At 51.1% G+C, this 23,223-nt stretch overlaps 1 protein-coding gene across 1 annotated transcript in view; it reads right to left on the bottom strand.

Moving 5' to 3' along the window:
* P2RY6 (pyrimidinergic receptor P2Y6) overlaps positions 1-9,857 on the bottom strand; it is a 51,270-nt gene extending 41,413 nt beyond the window's left edge. Inside the window, exon 1 of the mRNA XM_021102027.1 lies at positions 9,709-9,857. The gene's annotated coding sequence lies outside the window, so the exon portion shown is untranslated. The remainder of the gene's footprint in view (positions 1-9,708) is intronic.

Raw genomic sequence — 23,223 nt, 5'->3', positions numbered from 1 at the left:
CAAGTGCGAGTAGTTCATTTCTAAGCTGATCTAGAAGCATCAGTAAGGGCCTGGGGAGGTGAGACGGGGAAAGAAGGAAGCCACTTCGGGGTGGTTGTGTAGTCGGGCCACGAGAGGTGGCCGCCCTCCAGCTCTCTGCCCTTCTGCTGCTGGTCCAGTGCCTGCTTCACCCTCACCCCCACTCACAGGACGGACCTGCCTGCATAACTGGCCCCAGGCCCCAGCTGCTGGTTGTTCCTATTTTCCCAGGTAATGATGCGCCTCCCGTCCCCCCTCCTCCTCCCTCTCCCAGCCTCTGCCTGTGGCCTCGGAAGCCGCTGGCGGATGTCCAGTGAGACCAGAGTTGGTGAGCTCTGGCTGGCATTTCCAGTGACTTCTGAGACTTCCCTGTCAGCCCCCAGCCTTGATGTGCCTGCCTCCTCTCTCAAGGCCAGTGCTGCTCTTTCAGTCGTGGTCCCGAGACCCCCAACCCCTTTCCTGAGTCCAGGAGCCACGTGTGGCTCCTGTGTGCTCTGTCAGTCTGGCGTCCACGGGGAGCTTGTGTGTCCACCACTTCCTGGAAGGCCCCCTTTCACATTCCTACCACATTCCGGCTGCCCAACCAAGTGTTAACCCACAGATTCATGGCCCAGGCATTTCAGCCCTGGCAGCTCTGCCTCGGTGCCCTGGATCCCTCTTCTGCTTCCACATGCCTTGATGGGAGACGAGGGTGAGTCACTGCCCCTTCCTGGATCTTCGTTTCCTCAACTGCAAAACTGAATTGACAATTCCTGCTCTGCCTCCCTCCATGGCTTGCTCTGAGGATTCACACTTTGTAAATCCTGCTATTTATACATGCCGTTCCCCCTCTTGAAATGCTGTTCCTTCCTTTCCTTATCTTCTTTGTGAGTCCTAATAAGACATGCTGCTATTTATTTCATGTGAGCTATTAAGCCAGCATTGTGCTAAGGGCTTACGTATGTTATCATTTGTATGTGGAGTCTGAATAGATACTCTGCCTGTTCCCATTTTACAGATGAGGAAACTGAGGTTCAGAGAGACTATAGGTTGCACATCTAGGAAATGTCGGTCAGAACTAGAACTCAGACTTCTGAGGCAAGATTGAGGCCTTTCTCTTTTCAGTCTGGCTCCCTCCGTGTCCACCAGAGCTAGTCCTGGCTCAGAAGTCAGCGTGCATGAAAAGGAACAGAGTGTCTCTGGTAAAGGAGGTGGCAGTCCACACAGGTCTGCTGCTCAAAGTACTCCTGGGAACTCACTGGCCTCTGCAGTACTGCCTGCTGCAGGGGGCCGGGGGGTAACGAGATCAATGCGAGGAAGAGGAAGCCAAGTTATACAAGAGATCAGGGGGCACATCTCGCACTGAGCACCACCAGATCCCTGTCCCTTTTATTATTATTGGTATTATTATTATTATTATTATTAGGGCTGTGCCTGAGGCACGCAGAAGTTCCTGGGCCAGGAATTGAACCTGTGCCATAGCAGTGATCAGCTGCAGTGACCACGCCAGACTCTTAACCTGCAGCACCATGAGAGAACTCCTGCTTGTCCCTTTTAAATCAGATTTGTTGAATATGAAGTACAGCCAGATATTATAATTATATTATTATTATTATTGTGGTTAAATAGTTTAAACTTCATAATGAAGAAAGAATTGATGTTTTCATTCATTTCAGCTCTTTAAAAAGTCAACCTAAATATCTATTCATAGGAAACTGGTTCAATAAATTATGGTTGTATCATACACCACGACCAAGTGGGATTTATCCCAGGTGCACAAGGATGGTTCAGTGTATGCAAATCAATCCACGTCATACACCACATTCACAAAAGAAAAGTCAAAAACCACACGATCATCTCAATAGATGCAGAAAAAGCATTTGATAAAGTCCAACATGCATTCATGATCAAAACTCTTACCAAAGTGGGTATAGAGGGAACATACCTTAACATAATCAAAGCCACTTATGACAAACCCACAGCAAATATAATATTCAACAGAGAAAAGCTGAACGCCTTCCCGCTAAAATCTGGAACAAGACAAGGATGTCCACTCTCACCACTCTTATTCAACATAATACTGGAAGTTCTAGCCACAGCAATAAGACAAACAAAAGAAATAAAAGGCATCCACATAGGAAGAGAAGAGGTAAAACTGTCACTGTATGCAGACGACATGATACTATATATAGAAAACCCTAAGGACTCAACCCAAAAACTACTTGAACTGATCAACAAATTCAGCAAAGTGCAGGATATAAGATTAACATTCAGAAATCAGTCGCATTTCTGTACACTATCAATGAAATATTAGAAAAGGAATGCAAAAATACAATACTATTTAAAATTGCACCCCCAAAAAATCAAATACTGGGAATATACCTGACCAAGGAGGTAAAAGACTTATATACTGAGAACTATAAAACATTAATCAAGGAAATTAAAGAGGATGCAAAGAAATGGAAAGATATTCATGCTCCTGGGTTGGAAAAATTAATATTGTAAAAATGGCCATACTACCCAAAGTAACATGCAGATTTAATATGAGCCCTATCAAATTGCCCATGACATTTTTCACAGAACTAGAACAAACAATCCAAAAATTTATTTATTTATTTATTTTGTCTTTTTGCCATTTCTTGGGCCGCTCCCGCGGCATATGGAGGTTCCCAGGCTAGGGGTCGAATCGGAGCTGTAGCTGCCAGCCTACACCAGAGCCACAGCAACACGGGATCCGAGCCACATCTGCAACCTACACCACAGCTCACGGCAACGCCGGATCGTCAATCCACTGAGCAAGGGCAGGGATCAAACCCGCAACCTCATGGTGCCTAGTCGGATTCGTTAACCACTGCGCCATGACAGGAACTCCACAATCCAAAAATGTATATGGAACCACAAAAGACCCAGAATTGCCAAAGCAATCCTGAGGAACAAAATCCAAGCAGGAGGCATAACTCTCCCAGACTTCAGGCAGTATTACAAAGCCACGGTCATCAAGACAGTGTGGTACAGGTACCAAAACAGACATACAGACAAATGGAACAGAATAGAGAGCCCAGAAATAAACCCAGACACCTATGGTCAATTAATCTTTGACAAAGGAGGCAGAATATAAAATGAGAAAAAGACAGTCTTTTCAGCAAGTGATACTGGGAAAACTGGGCAGCTGCATGTAAATCAATGAAACTGGAACACACCCTCATACCATGCACAAAAATAGACTCAAAATGCCTTAAAGATTTAAATGTAAGACAAGACACCATCAAACTCCTAGAAGAGAACATGGGCAAAACATTCTCTGACATAAACCTTACAAATGTTTTCTCAGGTCAGTCCCCCAAAGCAACAGAAATAAAAGCAGGAGTTCCCCTTGTGGCTTAATGGTTAGCAAAACTGACAAGCATCCATAAGGACTTGGGTTTGATCCCTGGCCTCGCTCAGTGGGTTAAGGATCCAGAGTTGCTGTGAGCTGTGGTGTAGGTCGCAGACATGGCTCGGATCCCATGTTCCTGTGGCTGTGGCATAGGCTGGCAGCTACAGCTCCAATTAGACCCCTAGCCTGGGAACCTCCGTATGCCGTGGGTGCAGCCCTAAAAAAAAAAAAAAGAAAGAAAGAAAGAAAAGCAAAAATAAACAAGTGGACTAATCAAACTGGCAAGCTTTTGCACAGCAAAGGAAACCATGAAAAAAAAAAAAAAAAAAACCAACAAAAAAAACAACTTACAGAATGGGGGAAGAAAATAGTTTCAAATGATGCAACTGACTAGTGCTTAATCTCTAAAATGTACAAACAATTTATACAACTCAACAGCAAAAAAGCCAACAACCTAATTGAAAAATGAATAGATATTTTTCCAAGAAGATATACAGATGGCCAACAGGCACATGAAAAAATGCTCAATATCACTGATTATCAGAGAAATGCAAATCAAAACTACAATGAGGTATCACCTCACACGGTCAGAATGACCATCATTAATAAGTCCACAAATAACAAATGCTGGACAGGGTGTGGAGAAAAGGGAACCCTCCTGCACTGTTGGTGGGATGTAAGCTGGTACAACCACCATGGAGAACAGTATGGAGGTACCTTAGAAATCTATATATAGACCTACCATATGACCCAGCAATCCCACACTTGGGCATATACCCGGACAAAACTTTCCTTGAAAAAGACACATGCACCTGCATGTTCACTGCAGCACTATTCACAGTAGCCAAGAAATGGAAACAACCTAAATGTCCATCGACAGATAATTGGATTAGGAAGATGTGGGATATATATACCATGGAATACTACTCAGCCATAAAAAAGAACAAAATAAGGCCATTTGTAGCAACATGGATGAACTAGAGACTCTCATACTGAGTGAAGTAAGTCAGAAATAGAATGACAAATACCATATGATATCACATATCTGAAATCTAATATACAGCACAAATGAACTTTTCTACAGAAAAGAAAATCATGGACTTGGAGAACAGACTTGTGGTTGCCAAGAGGGAGGGGGAGGGAGTGGGATGGATTGGAGATTTGGGGTTAATAGAGGCAAACTATTGCCTTTGGAGTGGATAAGCAATGGGATCCTGCTGTCTAGCGCTGGGAACTATGTCTGGTTACTTTTGTGGAGCAGGATAATGTGAGAAAAAAGAACGTATACATGTATGTGTGACTGGGTCACCTTGCTGTACCATAGAAAATTGACAGAACACTGTAAATCAGCTATAATGGAAAAAATAAAGATCATTATAAAAAAATAAATTGTGGTTGTAAATAGAACAAGTAAGCTTTTTGTATATTGGTGTGAAAGGACCTTCTCGAAATCTGCAGAAGCAAGCTGGAAATATGTGTACAAGTATAAAGCCTTTGTACATAATGGAAGATAAAAAAAGAACACACAGCTTTAAGGGCTAATCTGTTCGCACAGTTACCTGGAAAGATGAAGAAACCATGAATGGCAGTTATTTAATAGAATTAATGGGAGACGCCTCGCTGTTTACCTTTTAATATTTGTTTTGTTTGAACTGAGTGAATGCATTATTTAGCTGAAAATTAAAAAGAAACATATCACTTTCTTATCACCTTCTTAAGATGTCACTTAGGAGTTCCTGTCATGGCTCAGCAGTAACAAACCCAACTAGTAACTGAGGATGTGGGTTCGATCCCTGGCCTCGCTCAGTGGGTTAAAGATCCGGTGTTGCTGTGAGTTGTGATGTAGGTCGCAGATGTGGCTTGGATCCCACATTGCTGTGGCTGTGGTGTAGACCAGCAGCTACAGCTCCAATTTGACCCAGCTGGGAATTTCCACATGCTGTGGGTGCAGCCCTAAAAAGACAAAAAAAAAAAAAAAAAAAGTCACGTTTAATGAAGTTGTTCCAAATGATAGGGCTTGATAGTGTTTCATTATTGAAAAAAATTGAAAATTTTTAGAAATAAAATTTTATATATGGATTTACCATTTTCTAAATAGTTTGGCATAAATTGACATATTAATCCTCTTAAATCTTACATGGAAGAGATGATACTTTCATTTCTCAGAGGAGGAAACTGAGGCTCAGAGAGGTCAAGTTTTGTCCAGTGTCACCCAGTCTGTAAGGAAGGGAACTGGAATGGGGCCTGATAATAGGAAGCACAAAAAATGCAGAACAGGACACCCCACTGTGGGTTAAGTGGGGTTAACCCATCAGCGGGTTAAGGACCTGATGTCTCTACGAGGATGAAGCTCCTATCCCTGGCCTCACTCAGTGGGTTAAGGACCTGGCATTGCCATAAGCTGTAGTGTAGGTCACAGATTCGGCTCAGATTCAGCCTCTGGCCCAGGAATTTCCATATGCCACAGGTGTGGCCATAAAAAGAAAAAAAAAAAAATGAGGAACAAAGCCACACCTTTGCTGCTCGGAGGGCTGGTCACTCAGAAAAGAGTAACACATAATTCTGTCTTCCTGAGTGGTTTAAAGATTAACTGAGGTAATCTGTGTAAAACTCTTAGCACGGTACCTAACGCAGAGTAAAAAATCAAAACCTTTGTTTAACTATTGTTTTAAATAACAGAAGATGTTCTGATTCAACAGGTTTTTTTCTCTCTTTCTTCCTTTATTTCTTTCTTTTTGCTCTTTTAGGGCCACACGTGTGGCATGTGGAAGTTCGCAGGCTCGGGGTCAAACTGGAGCAGCAGCTGCCAGCCTACACCACAGCTGCTGCCACGCAGGATCCAAGACTTGTCACAGCTGAACCCACTAAGCGAGGCCGGGGATCGAACCTGCATCCTCATGGATACTAGTCGAGTTCATTAACCACTGAGCCACGATGGGAACTCCAGCAACAGGCATTTCTTGAACCTCCTAAATGTCAGCCATTTGAACTAAGAAACGGAGAAGCATCCGAGAATTGAAGAAAGTATAGGAAGTGATCTTTGCACCCCAATGATCTTACGGTCTTTTTGGGGAGACAGAGTTTGGATAGACACATGTACCTTTTCTACAGTTATTCTCAGTATTCAGCTGCTTTTTCTGTGCTAAACCTCATTGTAAAATTAAAAAGAATTGTTTGTAAAATTTTATGTGCAGTGGTTTTAAATGACAAATGACAAAAATTTCAGGGAAAACTAATTTTTTTCAGAATATTTTTGCTATTTTGGATAATATTGTGCACAATATTTATACCCCCCCCCTTTTTTAATGGCCGCCCTGCAGCATATCGAAGTTCCCAGGCTAGGGGCTGAATCACAGCCACAGATGCCAGCCTGTCACAGCCACACAAGATCCGAGCCGTGTCTGTGACCAACGCTGCAGCTTAGGGCAATGGGGAACCTTAACCCACTGAGAGAGGCCGGGATCGAACCCACATCCACATGGATAGTAGTTGGATTCAGGACCAGCTGTGCCACAATGGGAACTCCACAGTGAGCTTCCGGTACAAATCTAGTCCTCTAATCATCCTGTATTATTTATTATTGAGGTTTGGGGCGTTGATGGCACCAAAATGATGCTGCTGCGTGTTCTCTGCGTTATCTAATAATCCACTGTATTGGCAAACGCGATGCTCACCTCGGCTTCTGGCAATTCACAGATCAGAAAAATGAGTACAGAGTGCTCGGTAATGAATGCTCAGTCATACGTACAGAGCAGTGCTGTACTTAAGAGAAAACGGTCATAGAAAAACAGACTTATTCTTTCCAGTAATTTTTTTTCCTCCAAAGTTTTGAGAATAAGGGGATAGAATTTGCATCTCCAAGGGAGAAGCCCCAGTTTCCCGGAGAGGGAGGTGTGAGTGATGGGGGCCACAAATGTCCTTACCCACAGGGAGCTGGGGCTACAAGGAAACACCTCTGCTTGCCACCATGTGAAGAGATGACTGGCAGAGGCTCTAAGATGTGCCACCCTCAGAAGTGGACGCATGAGGAAGGAGAACAAAAGCTGGGATAACAAGAGGGCAAGATCAAGGGGGTTGGGGTCCGCCTCGAGCTTCTTACTGCGGTGGGAAGGGAGGTATTTCTCTGGCATCTTGCTGCCTCTTGCAGGCACAGAACTGGTAGGAGAGAGGACCCTTCCAAAGGGTTTGGCGCTTCTGGGTTTAGGGAATCTGTCCCTGGTGTTCAGCTTTTTCTCTAGGTGACCTGGAGCCTGACAGTGTTATGTCCAGGATTTGGGAAACGGCAGGGGACAAAGGGCCCTAGACACTGTCTAGTGTGTAAACAACGGCCCTTGGTCAAGCCTGTACACAAGATGTGCAGGGGACGGGAGAGCAAACGGGAGCTCAGACTCCCTCTGAGGGAAGTGACAGGAAAGGGGCTCCCAGAAGAAAGACGGAACAGTCCGCCATGGGCGTGAACAACCCTCTATAGGATGGTACAGAGACAACCTCCCCGCCGAAAAATCACAATAAAATAAAAATCCACATCTCCTTCCATTATCACGGCTCTTTCCAGATTTTAACCAGCATTTTCCTTGTTTCTCAGGCTTTAAACAGGAGGTTGCACATGGACCCCATGCTGGAATACAAAGTCACTAGTTTGGAGTCCCTGTAGTGGCTCAGCAGAAACGAATCGGGAGTTCCCGTCGTGGCGCAGTGGTTAACGAATCCGACTAGGAACCATGAGGTTGCGGGTTCGGTCCTGCCTTGCTCAGTGGGTTAACGATCCAGCGTTGCCGTGAGCTGTGGTGTAGGTGCAGACGCGGCTCGGATCCCGAGTTGCTGTGGCCCTGGCGTAGCGGTGGCTACAGCTCCGATCAACCCTAGCTGGAACCTCCATATGCACGGAGCAGCCAAAAATAGCAACAACAAAAAACAACAACAAAAAAAAAGACAAAAGACAAAAAAAAAAAAAAAAAAAAAAAGAAACGAAACCGACTAGGAACCATGAGGTTTCGGGTTCAATCCCTGGCCTCGCTGCTCAGGGGGTTGGGGATTTCGAGTTGCCGTGAGCTGTGGTGTAGATCGCAGAGGCAGCTCAGATCCTGTGTTGCTGGAGCTGTGGTGTAGACTGGCAGCTACAGCTTGGATTGGACCCCTAGCCTGGAAACCTCCATATGTGGCAGGTGCGGCCCTAAAAAGCAAAAAAAAAAAAAAAATTGCTAGCTCACTGACCCCGATTCACAGACCTGGAAATGTTTCAGATCCACAAGCGCTGCTGACTCAAAGAGCCATGGCATTGATGTGAGAGGGGCAGGGGCTGCAGGGGTGCTATTTGCCTTGAGCACACTGAATGAAAATCCAAAGAAATGGGTCCGGTGAGAGCCAGGCCCGCTTCAGTGAAAAGCAGCAGCTGAGGGACATAGGTGCTGGCACGGGATGTTCAGAGGACCAGGAGTTTGTCATAGAGGTAATAGCTGAGGACACTGACGCTGTAGAAGCTTCTCTTAACTTTCTGCCCTGTGTGGGCAGTGGCTCCAGCAAATCCCGTCTCACATGCACCCTCGGGGGCTCACACCCACACGTGCACAAACCCAAACCTCAACACAAAACACACCTGATGAGATGTGGTGCCTTACACAGTCATGGAGTACAAACAGCTACAAAGCACGCAGAGGCCATTGATGTCCACACACAGTATTTTGAGACGACAACGAAGAGAAAGTCACCCAACACGGGAGACCATGTTCTTTGATACAAAAGTCATCAACAACTGAAACCCAGGAAACCCTGGGGGAAGAGGAAATAGAGCACGTAAGAACTCAGGCCAATTAGAGAGATCTGGGTCAGGTTCCTTGCCATGTTGAAAACTTGTTAACCCAGCAAGGCTAAGTTCAGGCCCTACAAAGTAGCTTCCACCAGGCTTTCCCACATGGGGCTATATGTGCAAGGAAAACCCAGCTCCCTCTTCAACTATAAAAAATGGGATGGGCAGTTCGGTTGTGGCTCAGCAGTAACGAACCCGACTAGGATCCATGAGGACGCAGGTTCCATCCCTGGCCTCGCTCAGTGGGTTAAGGATCTGGCGTTGCCATGAGTGTGGTGTGGGTGGCAGATGCAGCTCAGATCCCTGGTTGCTGTGGCTGTGGTGGAGGGCTGGCAGCTGTAGCTCAGATTCAGCCCCTAGCTTGGGAACTTCCACATGCCACGGGACAGCCGTAAAAAGAAAAAAATAATAATAATAAAATAAAAAAGACGTTTGGCCTGCGTATCACCTGCACGAGTGATCTGCTAGGGCTGCCGTAACAAAGCACCATTGACTGGGCGGCTTAAACACCAGAAATTAATTCTCCTACCGTTCTGGAGGCTAGACGTCCAGGATTACGGTGACAGCAGGACTGGTTCCTTCCGAGCCTCTCTGCTCGGCTTGCAGGCGGCCGTCTTCTCCCCGCGTCCACGCCGCCTTCCCTCCGCGAGTGTCTGTCTTCACCTGCGCTCTTCCTGCAAGGACGCCGGGGCTGCTAGATCAGGGCCCTCCCCGGTGATCTCATTTGAGCCTAATTGCCTCTTGAAAGATCCTTTCTCCAGGAAGGTTCCCTTCCGAGGTTGTGCGTGTTAGGACTTCAGCGCATCCTGCGGGGAGGACTCCGCACGGAGGGCGGAGAACGCGATGTGGTCCCGCCTCCCCTGCTTCCGATTTTCCCCGGTTTCCCTCCGAGACAAAGGGCCTCTGGCATTTCGGGATTTGGCACTTACACCTTTGTGCCAGGGACAGGAGACAGGACCTGGGCTTCAATTTCCAGTCCTATCTTTACTCCTCGGCCGTTTTCCTCCATTTTTGTTTTTATTCGTTTGCTTTTTAGAGCCGCATCTGCAGCATACGGAGGCTCCCAGGCGAGGGGTCGAATCGGAGCTACAGCGCCAGCCTACACCACAGCCACAGCAACACCAGATCCGAGCCGTGTCTGCGACCTACACCACAGCTCACCGCAACACCGGATCCTTAACCCACTCAGCAAGGCCAGGGATCGAACCCGTCACTTTATGGCTCCTAGTCCGATTCATTTCCATTGCACCACGGTGGGAACGCCTCTTCCTCCATTTTTATTTATTTTATTTATTTTTTATTTTATTTTAATTTTTTTTTGTCTTTTGTCTGTTGTTGTTGCTATTTCTTGGGCCGCTCCCGCGGCATATGGAGGTTCCCAGGCTAGGAGTTGAATCGGAGCTGTAGCTGCCGGCCTACGCCAGAGGCACAGCAACGCGGGATCCGAGCCGAGTCTGCAACCTACACCACAGCTCACGGCAACGCCGGATCGTTAACCCACTGAGCAAGGGCAGGGACCGAACCCGCAACCTCATGGTTCCTAGTCGGATTCGTTAACCACTGCGCCACGTCGGGAACTCCTCTTCCTCCATTTTTAAAATGAGTTAACGGGTCCTTTGTCCTGTGAAGGTTCTCAGATTCTGGATCTGGCTCATTGGATCCCCATGTGGTCATTCAACATGTCCCTCTGTACCCTGTATGTCCTGAAAACCGATACTCAAAGCCCTTGATCCGATGGAGGTTCAGTTTTTCGGTGCGAATTCCCAGACTTGGTGTGCGCATGCTCACATCAGCAAGACACAATGACGGGTCTCCTCTCCCTCTTTAGTGTTGTCGATACTGGTCAGTGGGCTCAGGTGTCCTGAGACTGTTGGTGGGAACACTAACAGCCACTGGTGATCCCTGCCTACACCTGGCCAAGCGAAATGCAATGCATGGAATTCTCAGGTTCGATCTAACATCTTCAAGGAACCACGTTAAAAAAGTAATCAGAAATCAATGAAATTTATTTTATTTTTTTACTTTATTATTATTATTATTTACTTTTTAGGGCCACACCCACCACGGCATATGGAGGTTCCCAGGCTAGGGGTCTCATCAGAGCTACAGCTGCCAGCCTACGCTCCGGCCACAGCAATGCAAGATCCTTAACCCACGGAACGAGGCCAAGGATTGAACCCACAACTTCATGGTTACTAGTCGGATTCGTTTCTGCTGTGCCACGGCGAGAACTATTTCTTTTTTTATTATTTATTTTTAATTTTTGGTTGCACCCACAGCATGCAAAAGTTCCTGAGCCAGGGAGTGAACTCAGGCCACAACAGTGACCCGAGCCACGGCAGTGACAACACTGGATCCTTAACCCGCTAGGCCACCGGGGAACCCTTGAAATTGATTTTAGTCATATATTTTATTTAATCCATTCTATCCAAATATTATTTCGACATGTAACCAATATGAAAATTTCATGAGATATTTTATCTTTTTTGTTGGACCAAGTCTTCAACATCCAGTGTGTATTTTACACTTGCAACACCTCTCAGGGCAGTGGAAGCTCATTTCAAATGCTCAGTAACCACTCGTGTTAGGATCCAAACACCGTTTAAGATTTCTTAATGATGTTTTTGTCCTTAGAAAATGTCCCTCTTAGGGTTTTACCGTAATGCAATTATCGCAGGAAAAACAAAAAGTTATGCAAGAAAAAATATAATCAGAGATGTTAACTGCAAACAACATTTTCAACGTCATAAAAATGTAAGCACTGAATATTGATTTAACCAAAAATCGCAAGGAGAAGATGAGGGAAGAGAGCTAAATTTTCATCTTTTAGAGAGGAAATCAGTAGATAATGTCTAAAATGGAAGCATTTTTTTTGGAACCGTCTGAATTTGTTCTTGCCATGAGACAGGTCTCTTTTTTTTTTCTGGTTGAGTTTCCGTTTCCCGCTTGTTTCCATTTGGTGAAGTGAACGCTGTTCCTCTCCTCCTCCCCTTCCTGCCCCCCCTGCCCCCGACCCCGGACCCCGAGCTCTCCTCCTGGGAAGAAACTAGGGCAAAGGGCAAAGCCTGTTTTACTTCAGCGATATCGGGACGTCCAGGCTCTTTGGGCATCCGTCCCTCCTCCCTGACCACCCCGGCCTGGACCACGTGTGTCCTCCCCTAAGAGGCACCCCTGCCCCCAGCCCGTGTGGGAGCTCTCTGCCCAGGGAGATGAGCGCGGGGATGGCGGTCCAGCCTTGGGGGAGGAGGAGGCCTGTACCGGCCGAGTGAGGCGGGGGCCAGGACACTGCAGACCGAGGGGCAGCGCGGGCAAAGGCCACTCAGAGACGCGGTGCAGCTGCTGGGCCTTTTCTGGCAGCCACAGGGACACAGGGCCATTTCCTAATCCACTTAATAGTAGGCAAACACCCTGGCGTCTGCTCAGCCCACGGTCTTGGAACGAATGGACCCAATTAAAAGGCCATCGCAGGGGAATTTAGGGGAAGAGGAAAAAAGGCGTTGATCAAATCAATGCCCAGCTGCCTGGGGGGCTGGTTGGTGACCTTCTGCCACAGACGCCTCCCTCCCACTCTGCCCTTGACCTGGGACCTTCTGGCCACCCTGGCCCCCTCCTGCCCTCCCCCTGCCCGCCCTCTGACCAGCTGTGTGGCACCTCCCCGGGCCTTCTCTGGATCTCCGTTTCACCACCTGCCAAACCCTGCAGGAAAACACTGTCGGGAATCCTGCTGGCTCTTCCTTCCAAATACATCTGGCATCGGTCCATTTCTTACGAGCTCCGTGGCTGCCATCTGGTCCCAGGCCTCATGATCTCTCACAAGGATTCCTGCGTCAGCCCCGTCCTGCTCCGGCTGCTGCCATCCTCGCCCCCCATCGCAGCCGAACTGAGCTAAATGGAAGGCAGACTCTCTCTTCCACGGCTCTCCACCCCACTCGCTGTCCCGCCGGAACCCCCCATCCCTGGCCTCCATCTCAGCCCGGGCACCAGCCTCCTTCCTCTGGCAGCCAGACCCTGGCCTCACGCTCATGGCCCTCGGCCCCTCACATCTGCTCAAAGGCTCTCTTTTCAGCCTCTTCAGAGGCTCCACCTGGCCATCCTTTAAAAAATCCCATCTTCCCTATTCTCTCAATCCCTCCTCCCCCTCTGCTGTTTCCCCCACTGCACTTGTCACCTGCCAACCCCCCGGGGAGTTTACAGTTTGTTGCTTGTTGTCCGTCTCCCCCTCCTAGGATGTAAGCTCCACAAAGGGAAGGATTTTTCTAAGTCACTGTTGATTTCCAAATACCTACCACAGTACCTGGAACATCATAGGCTCCGGGTACATTTGTGCTGAATCAATAATAATATAAGCTCCTACCTCAAAAGACCCTTGTGACACTTACATGAAATAATTAATTTGACTTGTTTTGCAAAGGAAGGGAATTACAGATGTTCTGCAAAACAGTTACATGGTTTATCGCATGTATTCCTCACCAAGACTCTCATTCATTCAGCGAGTAATTGGTGTGTGCCTACTACGTACAAGGCACAGAACTGGGCACGGGGGAAAAAGCAGGGAGCAAACCAGACCAAGACCCTTGTCCTCTGGGAGCTTTCAGGAAGAGACAGACAATAAAAATAAAATGAGACGTGAGTGTGACTCTTCTTTTTTTATGACGAGGAAATTGAGGTGCTCGAGGTCATCTGACGAATGAGCGGCAGAGCCAAGTTCAAGGGTAAGTCTCCACGAGGCTTATGTGCTTCTGCGCCTTGCGGGTGAGGGCCTCTGGGTTTACGAGGAGAGAAAGCCTGCGGGTTGGGGTGTGCGGATCTGGAGTGGGGAGGTGGGGGCGCGGTGGGCCACGGAGGGCTGGCTGAGTCTCCCGCTCCCTCTATGCTTCCCACTCCATCCCAGGGGCCTCCCCTTCCTCGTGAAGGGGAGTCAGAGGCATTTCACCTCCTGCCGTGCTGGTGGGACTCAAATGACAGGCATCGAGTGGGTGGTAGGTGAGCCCTGGCTTCTGCCCAGATGCAGTCACGGGGGTGCCAGGAGGACCAGCTGAGTGCAGTCCTACCTCTCAGGAATGGAGTCCAGTCGTGGGAGCTGCCATGTGAGGCGGCAAGGACTTTCTGGGGCCCTCGGAGGGCAGGGCTTCAGGTGGGGGCACTGGAGGGGGGCGGAGGAGGGAGCTGGGGGTGCCAGCCTGGAGAAGGGCCAACTGGAGGTCGTGGTCACACCCTCCGGTGGCTGCCCCGGGCTGAGGGCAGATGTGCCGTGTGTCCCTAAGCCTGAACTGGGGAGACACGGCTCCTGTGAGGAGGGCTCCCCCACAGGGACAGGAGTTGCCTAGGAAGGCGAGACCCTCCATCCTGGAGGTGGGTGAGAGGGTGCATAGGAGGTCAGGTGTCCGGAAGGTGCTCAGGGGACCCTTGCTGCCGGGATGGACCCTTCAGAGGCCCCAGCTCCAGAGACAGGAGGAGATTCTGGCTTCCCTCTAGAAAGGCTCTCAGACCAGACAGGGGGCTGGCCCTGAAGGCCGAAAGCCCAGCCCCAGGATTGCAAGCCCTTTCCGAGGACCCCTTGCCCCTGCTCCCCAGTGCTCAGCTGTGTCCTCAGACCCGGGCCCCAGTGCCTTCCTGGCAGCCAGGGAACGTGGAGGACACCACCTGGGGCCTCCTTGAAGGTAAGCAGATCCAAGGGACAGCCAGGGTCAGAGGTCATCAAGGAGCCGTCTTTGGGGGCCCCCCTCCTGGCAGGACCAGTGAGGGCCTAGACAGCCTTTGAAACCCGAAGCTGGGATGCTGGCCTCAGAGAGGCAGCGCCCTGAGGACTGAGCAGCTGTCTGGCCCTCAGTCTTGCCTTTACGAAGCCAGCGGCCGGACACGTGCTTCTCTGAGGGAGTAAATCACCCCGCCGTGTCGTGTGGGGCTTTGTCCCGGGCCAGAGTGCAGCACCGTGGATCAGCTCAGCGCTCTGGGGCTTTGGATGGGGAGTCCCTGCAAACACATGGGGGCAGCTGGGCTGGAATGGAGAGCTGAAAAGTCACCTGCTTTCACCCCCCCAGCAAGAGGCAGCAACCTCTTGTCACAGTCCATCAGCCCAAACCATCAGGAACACACCTGCAGCCAGAAAGGCCAGGCTTATAAACTAAAAATTATTTTTTTAATGTATAATTGTTTCACACCATTCCCGTTGTTAGTCAAAGTCAATGTCAAAACAAACCTAGGAACTGGTGCTTACTAAAGACATCTGTGGATCGATAGACTTTAGCGGTTATATGTACCCTTAGATGCTACATTGGTTTGCAACATGCCAGGCTCACTAACTAGGGCACTCTACTCCTGACTACAATTGCTATGGAGTTATTTAAAGTAAAATACTGCCATGTCTTTCCATCCTCAAAATGCTTCAGTGTAACTCCATTCAAGCTATAAAATAATACTGAAGTGACATACTTATGGCCAGGGGCAGATATTAAAAGGAGATTCATTAAAGAGTCACTGAACTGACAAGTTCAGTTATGCACAGCTGGATAATACAGCGGGAATTCTCTTCGTCAAAGAGAGGTAACAACACAAATGTCTTCGTAATAGAGAGTCGGCCAGAGCCCAAAGAGCCCATGTATTTCCAAGAATAAATTTCTTTTGTAATTTAACTGTACAAGAAAAAAAAAAAAAAAAAGCAACAACAAAAACCAAACTAAGCCTTCGAGAAAGTTTCTAAAACACAAGACTGGTCGTTTGAAAGGGATTTACACAGCTGTTTCATAGTAGCAATAACTCCACTAAAATAGAAGTCTCACATTTTAGCATCACTTCCTTTAGTGAAAAAACTTATAGGCTGTGGAAAGTCGTGTGTAAACAACTATACTAGTCATACTTGGATATTATATAACTGGGCTGTCTCTCTTCATTCCTAGTAAATCCTTTTTTTACTCATGCAACTCTACCCTCACTGATAAAGGCAATTCTAGACTTAAATCCTCTTGGAAGGAAAGAATAAAGAAACAAATCACCGATTTCTGAGTTTCAAAGGCCAAATGCTTTATATATACATTAAAGTTGGAAAAAATCAATGGTGAAAAAAAAAAAAGAAAGGCCAGGCTTATTCCTTGCTGCAGCAGAGACTTCCCATCAGGCCATTCCCTGGGGTGTCTCCAAAGGGGGGAGTTAGGGAAGCGATGCTTCTAGGGCTGTGGGGGCTGCAGTCAGTCAAAGGTCCTTGGCAAAGATTGATCAGAATTTGCAAAGCAGAGAGTGGCTGGAACAGGCAGCGATCCTACGTTGAGCGCACAGGAGTCCTTTCGGAGTGTTTACTATTAAATCAGTCTGTGGTTTTCTCTTGGAGCACGTGGATCTAAACAAACAGTGTTTACAAGTGAGTGGGAGCTTAGTCCGATGGACATCACGGCTTGGTCAGGCACTGTTACCTGTTTTGCAAGTGAAGGAATGTGATGCAAATTGTGTTCCCAGTTTCAACTTTCATCCCTCCCCCCGTCTCGCACACCCCAGCAACCTGGCTGCCCGCAGGATCATTTTCTTAATCACTCCACCGCCCCCATTCCAGCCGCTGCTGCGGGCTCTGGCCACCAGGGGGCAGCAGGGAGGCACCCATGAACCCAGGACCCGCAGTAGACTAAGCTCAGGCGGGAAGGGAGCTGGACCAGCCCGCAGATTGAAGGGACAGGTCTGAAGCTCTGAACTGTCCTGTTTGCTTCCCTTTGCTCCCAGGAATTCGGGGACAGGGAGCAAAAAGGGGAGAAAATAGGGAGTGAGGAGGGAGGGAAACTGAGGGAAAGGGAGGAAGAATGGGGAGAGAGGGAGAGACGGGGGTTCACAGCGCTGGCCGCCGGATGCTCTGCCGACTCCCTTCCCCTCCATTCATCCCCAAGCCTGGCTACTTCCAGCTTCTGGCTTGAGTCTGATCGTGCGGCCAGCCCTCCTGGTCCCTCTTTGTCCTGCAGGCTGGCCCTTCTGTCTCCAAGACTCCACGTGGTAGCTGCCAGGACTGCCCCTCCCTCTCAGCCTGTCCCTCACACACGGCTGTGACACAACACAGACACACACACACACGTACGCAAGCGTGCACACTCGCACACACGCACTGAGGCACAGGCTGTGTAGCAACTTTTAATTTCTCCCCCCACATTTTGCAATTGCTTTGGTCACAAAGGCGGGTCTAACAGTTTAATCCTACAATGAGGTGGGACTTTTCCTGTGGCTGCTCTTTTGGAATTTGGCTCCAGGACATAAATCGGAGGGTACACAGGGGTAAAATGTCCACCTACTGAAGAAACCTGAACCAGCTGGGGTTAGACACCTTCTCAGAGTCTGTTACCCCAGCTCCCTACCACCCCCCACTCTGACTCTACAAGCTGAACACCTGACCCTTCTGCAGGTGTGAGTGTGCAACCTGGTGGGGGGAGGGGGGACAAGGGCTTTCCCGCCCCTGAGCCAGGTGAGGGAGACGCTAGGAAAACCACTCGGGGAGGCGGGGGTGCCTCAGTAGTTAGGGGTCTCAGCAGGAAGGTTGGGGTACGGGTAACTGAGGTAGTTAAATGAGGAGACTCTTTACAAGAGTAGAGTGTCGCCTGGTGTCTGGGGCACTGATGTCCGGTCGTCAGGGCCAGAGAGGCGAGGACAGCAAGGGGGGGCTGTGGCAGTCCCGGGGAAGATTCACGGGTCCCTCTCCTCCTCCCGGTGCCCCACCCCCAGAGGAGAGGGGCACGCAAACGAGGGGGCAGGGTCCTCCCGGCGGTACATTAAGAAGGCGGGGAGCAGAAAATCAAGCAGGGGGTTGGAATTTTAAACTGGCCTGAACTTTAGTTGTTACCCAAAAGTGACTCAAAGTTTTGGAGTTTGCCAAATAGGCCACTTACGGACAGGAAAGGGCGACCTGGCCTCACGGAGCAGAGAGCGCGGATGGGAGGAAAGCCGCTGCCTGCTTGTGCCTTACTGCGCCTGTTTCCGGAAACTGGGGAAGGAGGCGTTACCAGTTCCATTTTACAGATGAAAAAACTGAGTGTGCGATCGCAGAGCTAGTAGTGTCTGAACTGGGCCAGCACCCAGCTCTTCCTGCCTCGGCTTCCCCGTGAGCTTCCCCTGGGGCTGCTACTTGGTCACTCTGAGTTCAGCACAAACTAAAGCCACAGTTGGTAAAAACAGAACTGATTAGGCGCTCCAAGGTCAGAACCCGCGCCGCAGCCCCGCTCACCAGCATCACTCAGGCTTCTCCCTAGGATGCCCGCCCCAGGCCTTCCAGGGTGAGCGCCCCCTTCCAGGGCTAAGGAAGGCAGGTGAGGCAGCAGAAGAGGCCAGACAGCCCTGGCCTCATTATCCAGCCTCCAAGCTGACTGCTGGGTGACCTCGGGCAAGGCACGCCCTCTCTGGGCCTCCAGTCCCTCATGTAGCCAGATAATCCCTGGGGTCCCTGCCAAGAGGGAAGAGTGAGTCCAGCTGGTCGTATCTCCCAGGGGACTCCGGTGCTTCGACAGTGGCCTTTAGGAGTAGCAGCCCCAGGAAGTGACATCGAGGTGGAGAGGTGAGGAGAAGCCCAGAGGGTGGCAGCAGGGGAGATATTTTGGGGCAGGCGGATCCCCTGGTCCCTGCTGGACAATGGTGCAGGGCAGCCTTTGTGCTGGGAGTGGAAAATCCTTTTCTGACCCATCTCCAAGGGCCGAAAATAGTCTCTGCTGAGGCCCGGGGGACTGGCTCCGTCTGACCATTGTTCCTGGCTGGGACGGGACTGAGACGGGACACCTGGCTGAGCTGGAGCCAAGACAGAGGCGAGTCCTACTGAAGAGGCTTGGGCCACTGAAGAGTGGCTGGGCCGAGCCAAGGCCCACAGCACAAGGAAACTGAGGCCCGAGGGGAAAAGGGATCCACAGGGCGCCTGGGGTCAGAGGAGGTGGAGCTTGGCTTCTGGGCCTCAAGTCCCCACCTCTCCCGCACCTCCAGCACAGACCTCTGGGGAGGGGACCGCATCCACACCCCGCAGACCAGTCCCCCGGCCAAGCGCCTCCCTCCGCCCCTCCGGAGGCAGACACATCGGACAGACAACGGCTCTAGGCTGAGGCACTGCTGGCGCCAATGGGGTCACGTGACGCCAGGGGAGCCCCGCTGCTCCCCTCCTGTCCTCAGAACTGAGGGTTCTTGGGGTCCTGGGAGCACCTGGGGGAGCGGCTGTTGGTTGTGTCTTTGATGAGACATCCAGGCAGCTAGTGCCCTAGGGTAGGGAGAACTAGAGGGAGGGAGGCAAGATTTCCAGGCGCTACAGAGAGACCCAGAGAGGGCAGGCACGTGGCCTCAGGTCACACAGGAAAAACTGCCCATGCATTGCCTGCTCTGCATTTCGGACTCTTGGTTAAACCAAGGCGTGGCTGCAGCGCCCTGTGGCGGGCACCACCAGTCAGAGGACACGGCTAAGCCTGCTAGGGGGCTGAGCCCCTAGGGGCTGGCTCCGGAAGATCAAGGGCATCCTTGCCCTCCTCCCACAGGCCATCACCTGGACGAGGGTCTGAGAGCCTCCCAGTGCCAGGCAGGGCAGAGGGTGGTCCCACATCTTTCCCCGGATGGACCAGCTTCCTCCTCCCACACCCTGGGAAGCCTCAGCCACAAGGACACCCATGCCCCTGGCTGGACACGCTGTCCTTTCCTTCAAATCACTTATCCCACTGTGGTTACATGTCAAATTATGTCAGCTCCACAAGGGCAGGGTCCAGCTGGTCCACCTCCGTATCCCTTGGCACAGTGCCTGGCATGTCAATGCTTACCGTGTGCCAGGCTCTGCTTTAAGCACTTCATATGTGTTATTTCAGGTAAGCGTCCCATGCACTACATGCGCCCTAGTGTCTCCTTCTAGACATGAGAAAGCGGAGGCCCTGCCAGGTTAAGTGATTTGCCCAAGATGCCATAGCTGGAGAAAGCAAAGACCGTACCCCAAGGCAGGTGGTCTGGACACAGAACTGGCATCCTTAACCCACCCTCACCAGACTGCCTCTCTCATCCTGAATCACAGGAAGCATCACTTAAAGCCCTCCTGCCCCACAGGAGCTGCATGGGGCATGGGCTCCTGGACCGGGAACTAATCTGGGCATCGGTGGACCTGAGCTCCCGCCTTGACTCAGGTTTACTGCCTGTGTAACCTGGCGTGAGTCCTCACCCACCAGAGCCTGTCCCTCACCTGCTCAATGGGGATAATGATGCCTGTTTCACTGGCGCTGGTGGAGAAGAAATAATATAACGGACGTGGGAGGGCCCTGCGTGTGCCTGGGACGTGCGTGGCTCAGGGCCTCGGCTCCCTCCTCATGGGCTGACCAGACAGATCAGCCCAAATCTGCCATGACCAGGGTGGTGGCAGAGGGGCAGCTGTGGTGGCCTGATCTGGACCCAGACCGGACTAACCGTGTCTGGAAGCCATGTGGGCCAGGGCCTTTCTTAGCCTTGGAGGGTAAGTGTCCCTCCTGGGCCCTAGGACAACTGCCACCCAGGGTAGAGACTCCAATGTGCCAGGTGTCCTGCCCTGGTGGCAGGAGCTCACTGAGAGCAGCTGCAGCGACCAGTCAGCAGGCATTCACTCCTCCACCCGTCTCCCCCCACCCAGGTCTCTGGCCAGGTACCCAGCTCCATCAGAGGTGGGAAGAGCTGGGGCGGTGGGGGGATGGCGGGATTCCCGCAAAGGCACTGACAGCACTAAAGGGAGCAGGGCAGCGGGGACAGCGGAGCCCCTGGCGCATGGCCAGGCGCCACGGTGACTTGCCCAGTGACCTTGGGCCAACCGCCCCCCCTCTGGCCTTGAGCCTGCCGCTGGGTAGGATAGTCCCTGGGGTCCCTGGCAGGTGGCCGTGCCCTTTCACAGCGGCCTTCAGGAGTCAACAGCCCCAGGAAGTGATGTCAGCGTGAGGAGGTGGCGAGAGGCAGGGAGGTCCGGAGAGTAAGAGAGATATTTTGAGAGCAGGCAGGTCCCTCCTCGTCACTGCTGGACAATGGTCTGGGCTGGGAGTGGAAAATCCTGCTCTTACTTGGGCTGAGAATAGAACAAGGCAGTGAGGTCAGGAAGCTCCCCCACCAGCGGGCAGCCTGGGCACGGAGCAGCAAAGCCAGCTGCCCACACCGGGGGGCCAGGCAGTGTGGCGGGGGCCCTGGGCCTGTCCCTGGTTCTCTTGGGGCTCCATTCCCACCCTCACTGGTGCCTGCCCCAGGATTAGTCAGTGACTAAACCCTTCCTGTCCCCTAGGCCCTGTCCTTAGAAATCTGCAGCTTCCAGGAAGCCTTCCTGGGACTAGGCCATGGTGGGGGTCTCCATGTGCTCTGGGATCCTTGGGTCTTGGGGTCTCCGGGGCAGCTGCTCGAGGGGCAGGTGGGCAGGACATGAAAGGAATGGGGACAAGCGGAGCTTGGGCCCGTGGTGGACACAGCCCGAACCCCAACCACAGATGCACACTCGAGAGACCTGGAGTACAACTCCCTGCCTCAGGGTCTGAGCAGGGCTGAGGGGGTCTGAACGTGGCATTCACACTCCCGGCCAGCAGAGGCTCTCACCTGGGTAGAGGCTCCTTAGAAACTGGGATGGGGTTCAGCCTGAGCAGCAGCTGGTAGAAAAGGGATAGGCTCAGGCCTGCAAGAAAGGTTCAAGGACAGTCTGTAAGAATAATCACAAAAATACTCGGACTCTGGCTACATTAACAGAAGTATAGACTCCAGAATGTGGGAGGTGAGTATCTCACACTGCTTTGGGCACCTCACCCACATTGCACAATGCAGAGTAATTGTTTGGGTCATGTTACACAGGGGAGCCCTGGAGCTAGACTCTAAACAGAGCAACCTCTGGAGGCACAGTTTAGACAAGGCAGAGCGGGAAGAGTGGAGAAGCCATAAGAGGCAAGTGGAGGAGTTCCCGCCATGGCGCAATGGGATGCGTGGCGTCTTGGGTGCCCTGGGACACAGGTTCGATCCAGCACAGTGAGTTAAGGATCTGGAGTTGCTGCAGCAGTGGCTTAGGTTGCAACTGCTGCTCGGATCTGATCCCTGGCTGGGGAGCGCCATGGAATGCGGGGCAGCCCAAAAAGAAAAGAAAAAAAAGGAGGTGAATGGAGGCAGATGGGAAAGGAGACCTTCTCCCAGGCAGAGGGCAAGGGCTCTCCCTCGCAGAGGGAGAGGGAGCAAGGGCTTTTTCTTGAGGTTAAAAGTGAGGTCAGCTTTGCCCAGTTCCTGCCCAAAGGCCCTGTCCTGGTGAACTTCACAAGTCTCCAGAGTGGTCCTGGCTGCACCTAGAAACTGTCCCAGGTGAGACTCCACCTGTCCCGGGTGACCCGGACTGAGCACCCTCAGGCCAGGTAGCTGGATTGTCCCAGGAGGAGAGGACCGCACAGGAGGGGACCCTCACCCACGCTTATCCTCAGGGCAGAGGACCCTCACGGTCAGGACAAGGCGGGAGCCCTGATTTGGCCTCCTTGTAACCCAGCCTCTGCTCATTCCTGCCTTGAACGTGGGCGCCAGATGCCCAGCTGGCTTCCGGTCCCTGCACGCCCTGCCCTCCTGCCCCCGTGACGTTGCCCAGAATGCACCTGCACCTGGATGTTCTTGCCCACAAGGGCATTTCTCAGAAGTCTCCCCACTCCAGGAAGCCTTCCTGGACGCCCTGCTCCACAGCCGCACCCACTCAGCATTATCCGGCGGGATGCCCAAGAAAAACTTGTACCTGCTTACAAGAGCCAATTGTTAAATTTTCAGGAATTGTCTAAGGAGGCTGGCCTCACACCGGCAGCCTGAAACTGGCCGCGGCAGAGTATCTGTACCCCGGCAATTGGCAATGCTACAAACAAGGGTTCCCATCACCTCCCCACTCCAGGGGCGGCACTGACATGGTTTAACGTTTACTTCATGTGACTGGTCATTGCCAGTAACTGGTCATTGGGAATCTTGAGGCCTGGGACCCACCTGACTCCTTCTGGACTGAGTAGAGTGAGGCACGAAAGGCAGCCAACTTTATTTTCATTTTTATTTTTGTCTTCTTAGGGCCACACCCGTGGCATACGGAGGTTCCCAGGCCAGGGGTCAAATCAGAGCT

The sequence above is a fragment of the Sus scrofa genome, chromosome 9 (genome assembly GCF_000003025.6).
Source record: "Sus scrofa isolate TJ Tabasco breed Duroc chromosome 9, Sscrofa11.1, whole genome shotgun sequence".
In the NCBI taxonomy this organism is placed as follows: Eukaryota; Metazoa; Chordata; class Mammalia; order Artiodactyla; family Suidae; genus Sus; species Sus scrofa.
Note: the sequence above shows the minus strand (reverse complement) of the source record. Positions and strands in the feature narration are given on the sequence as shown.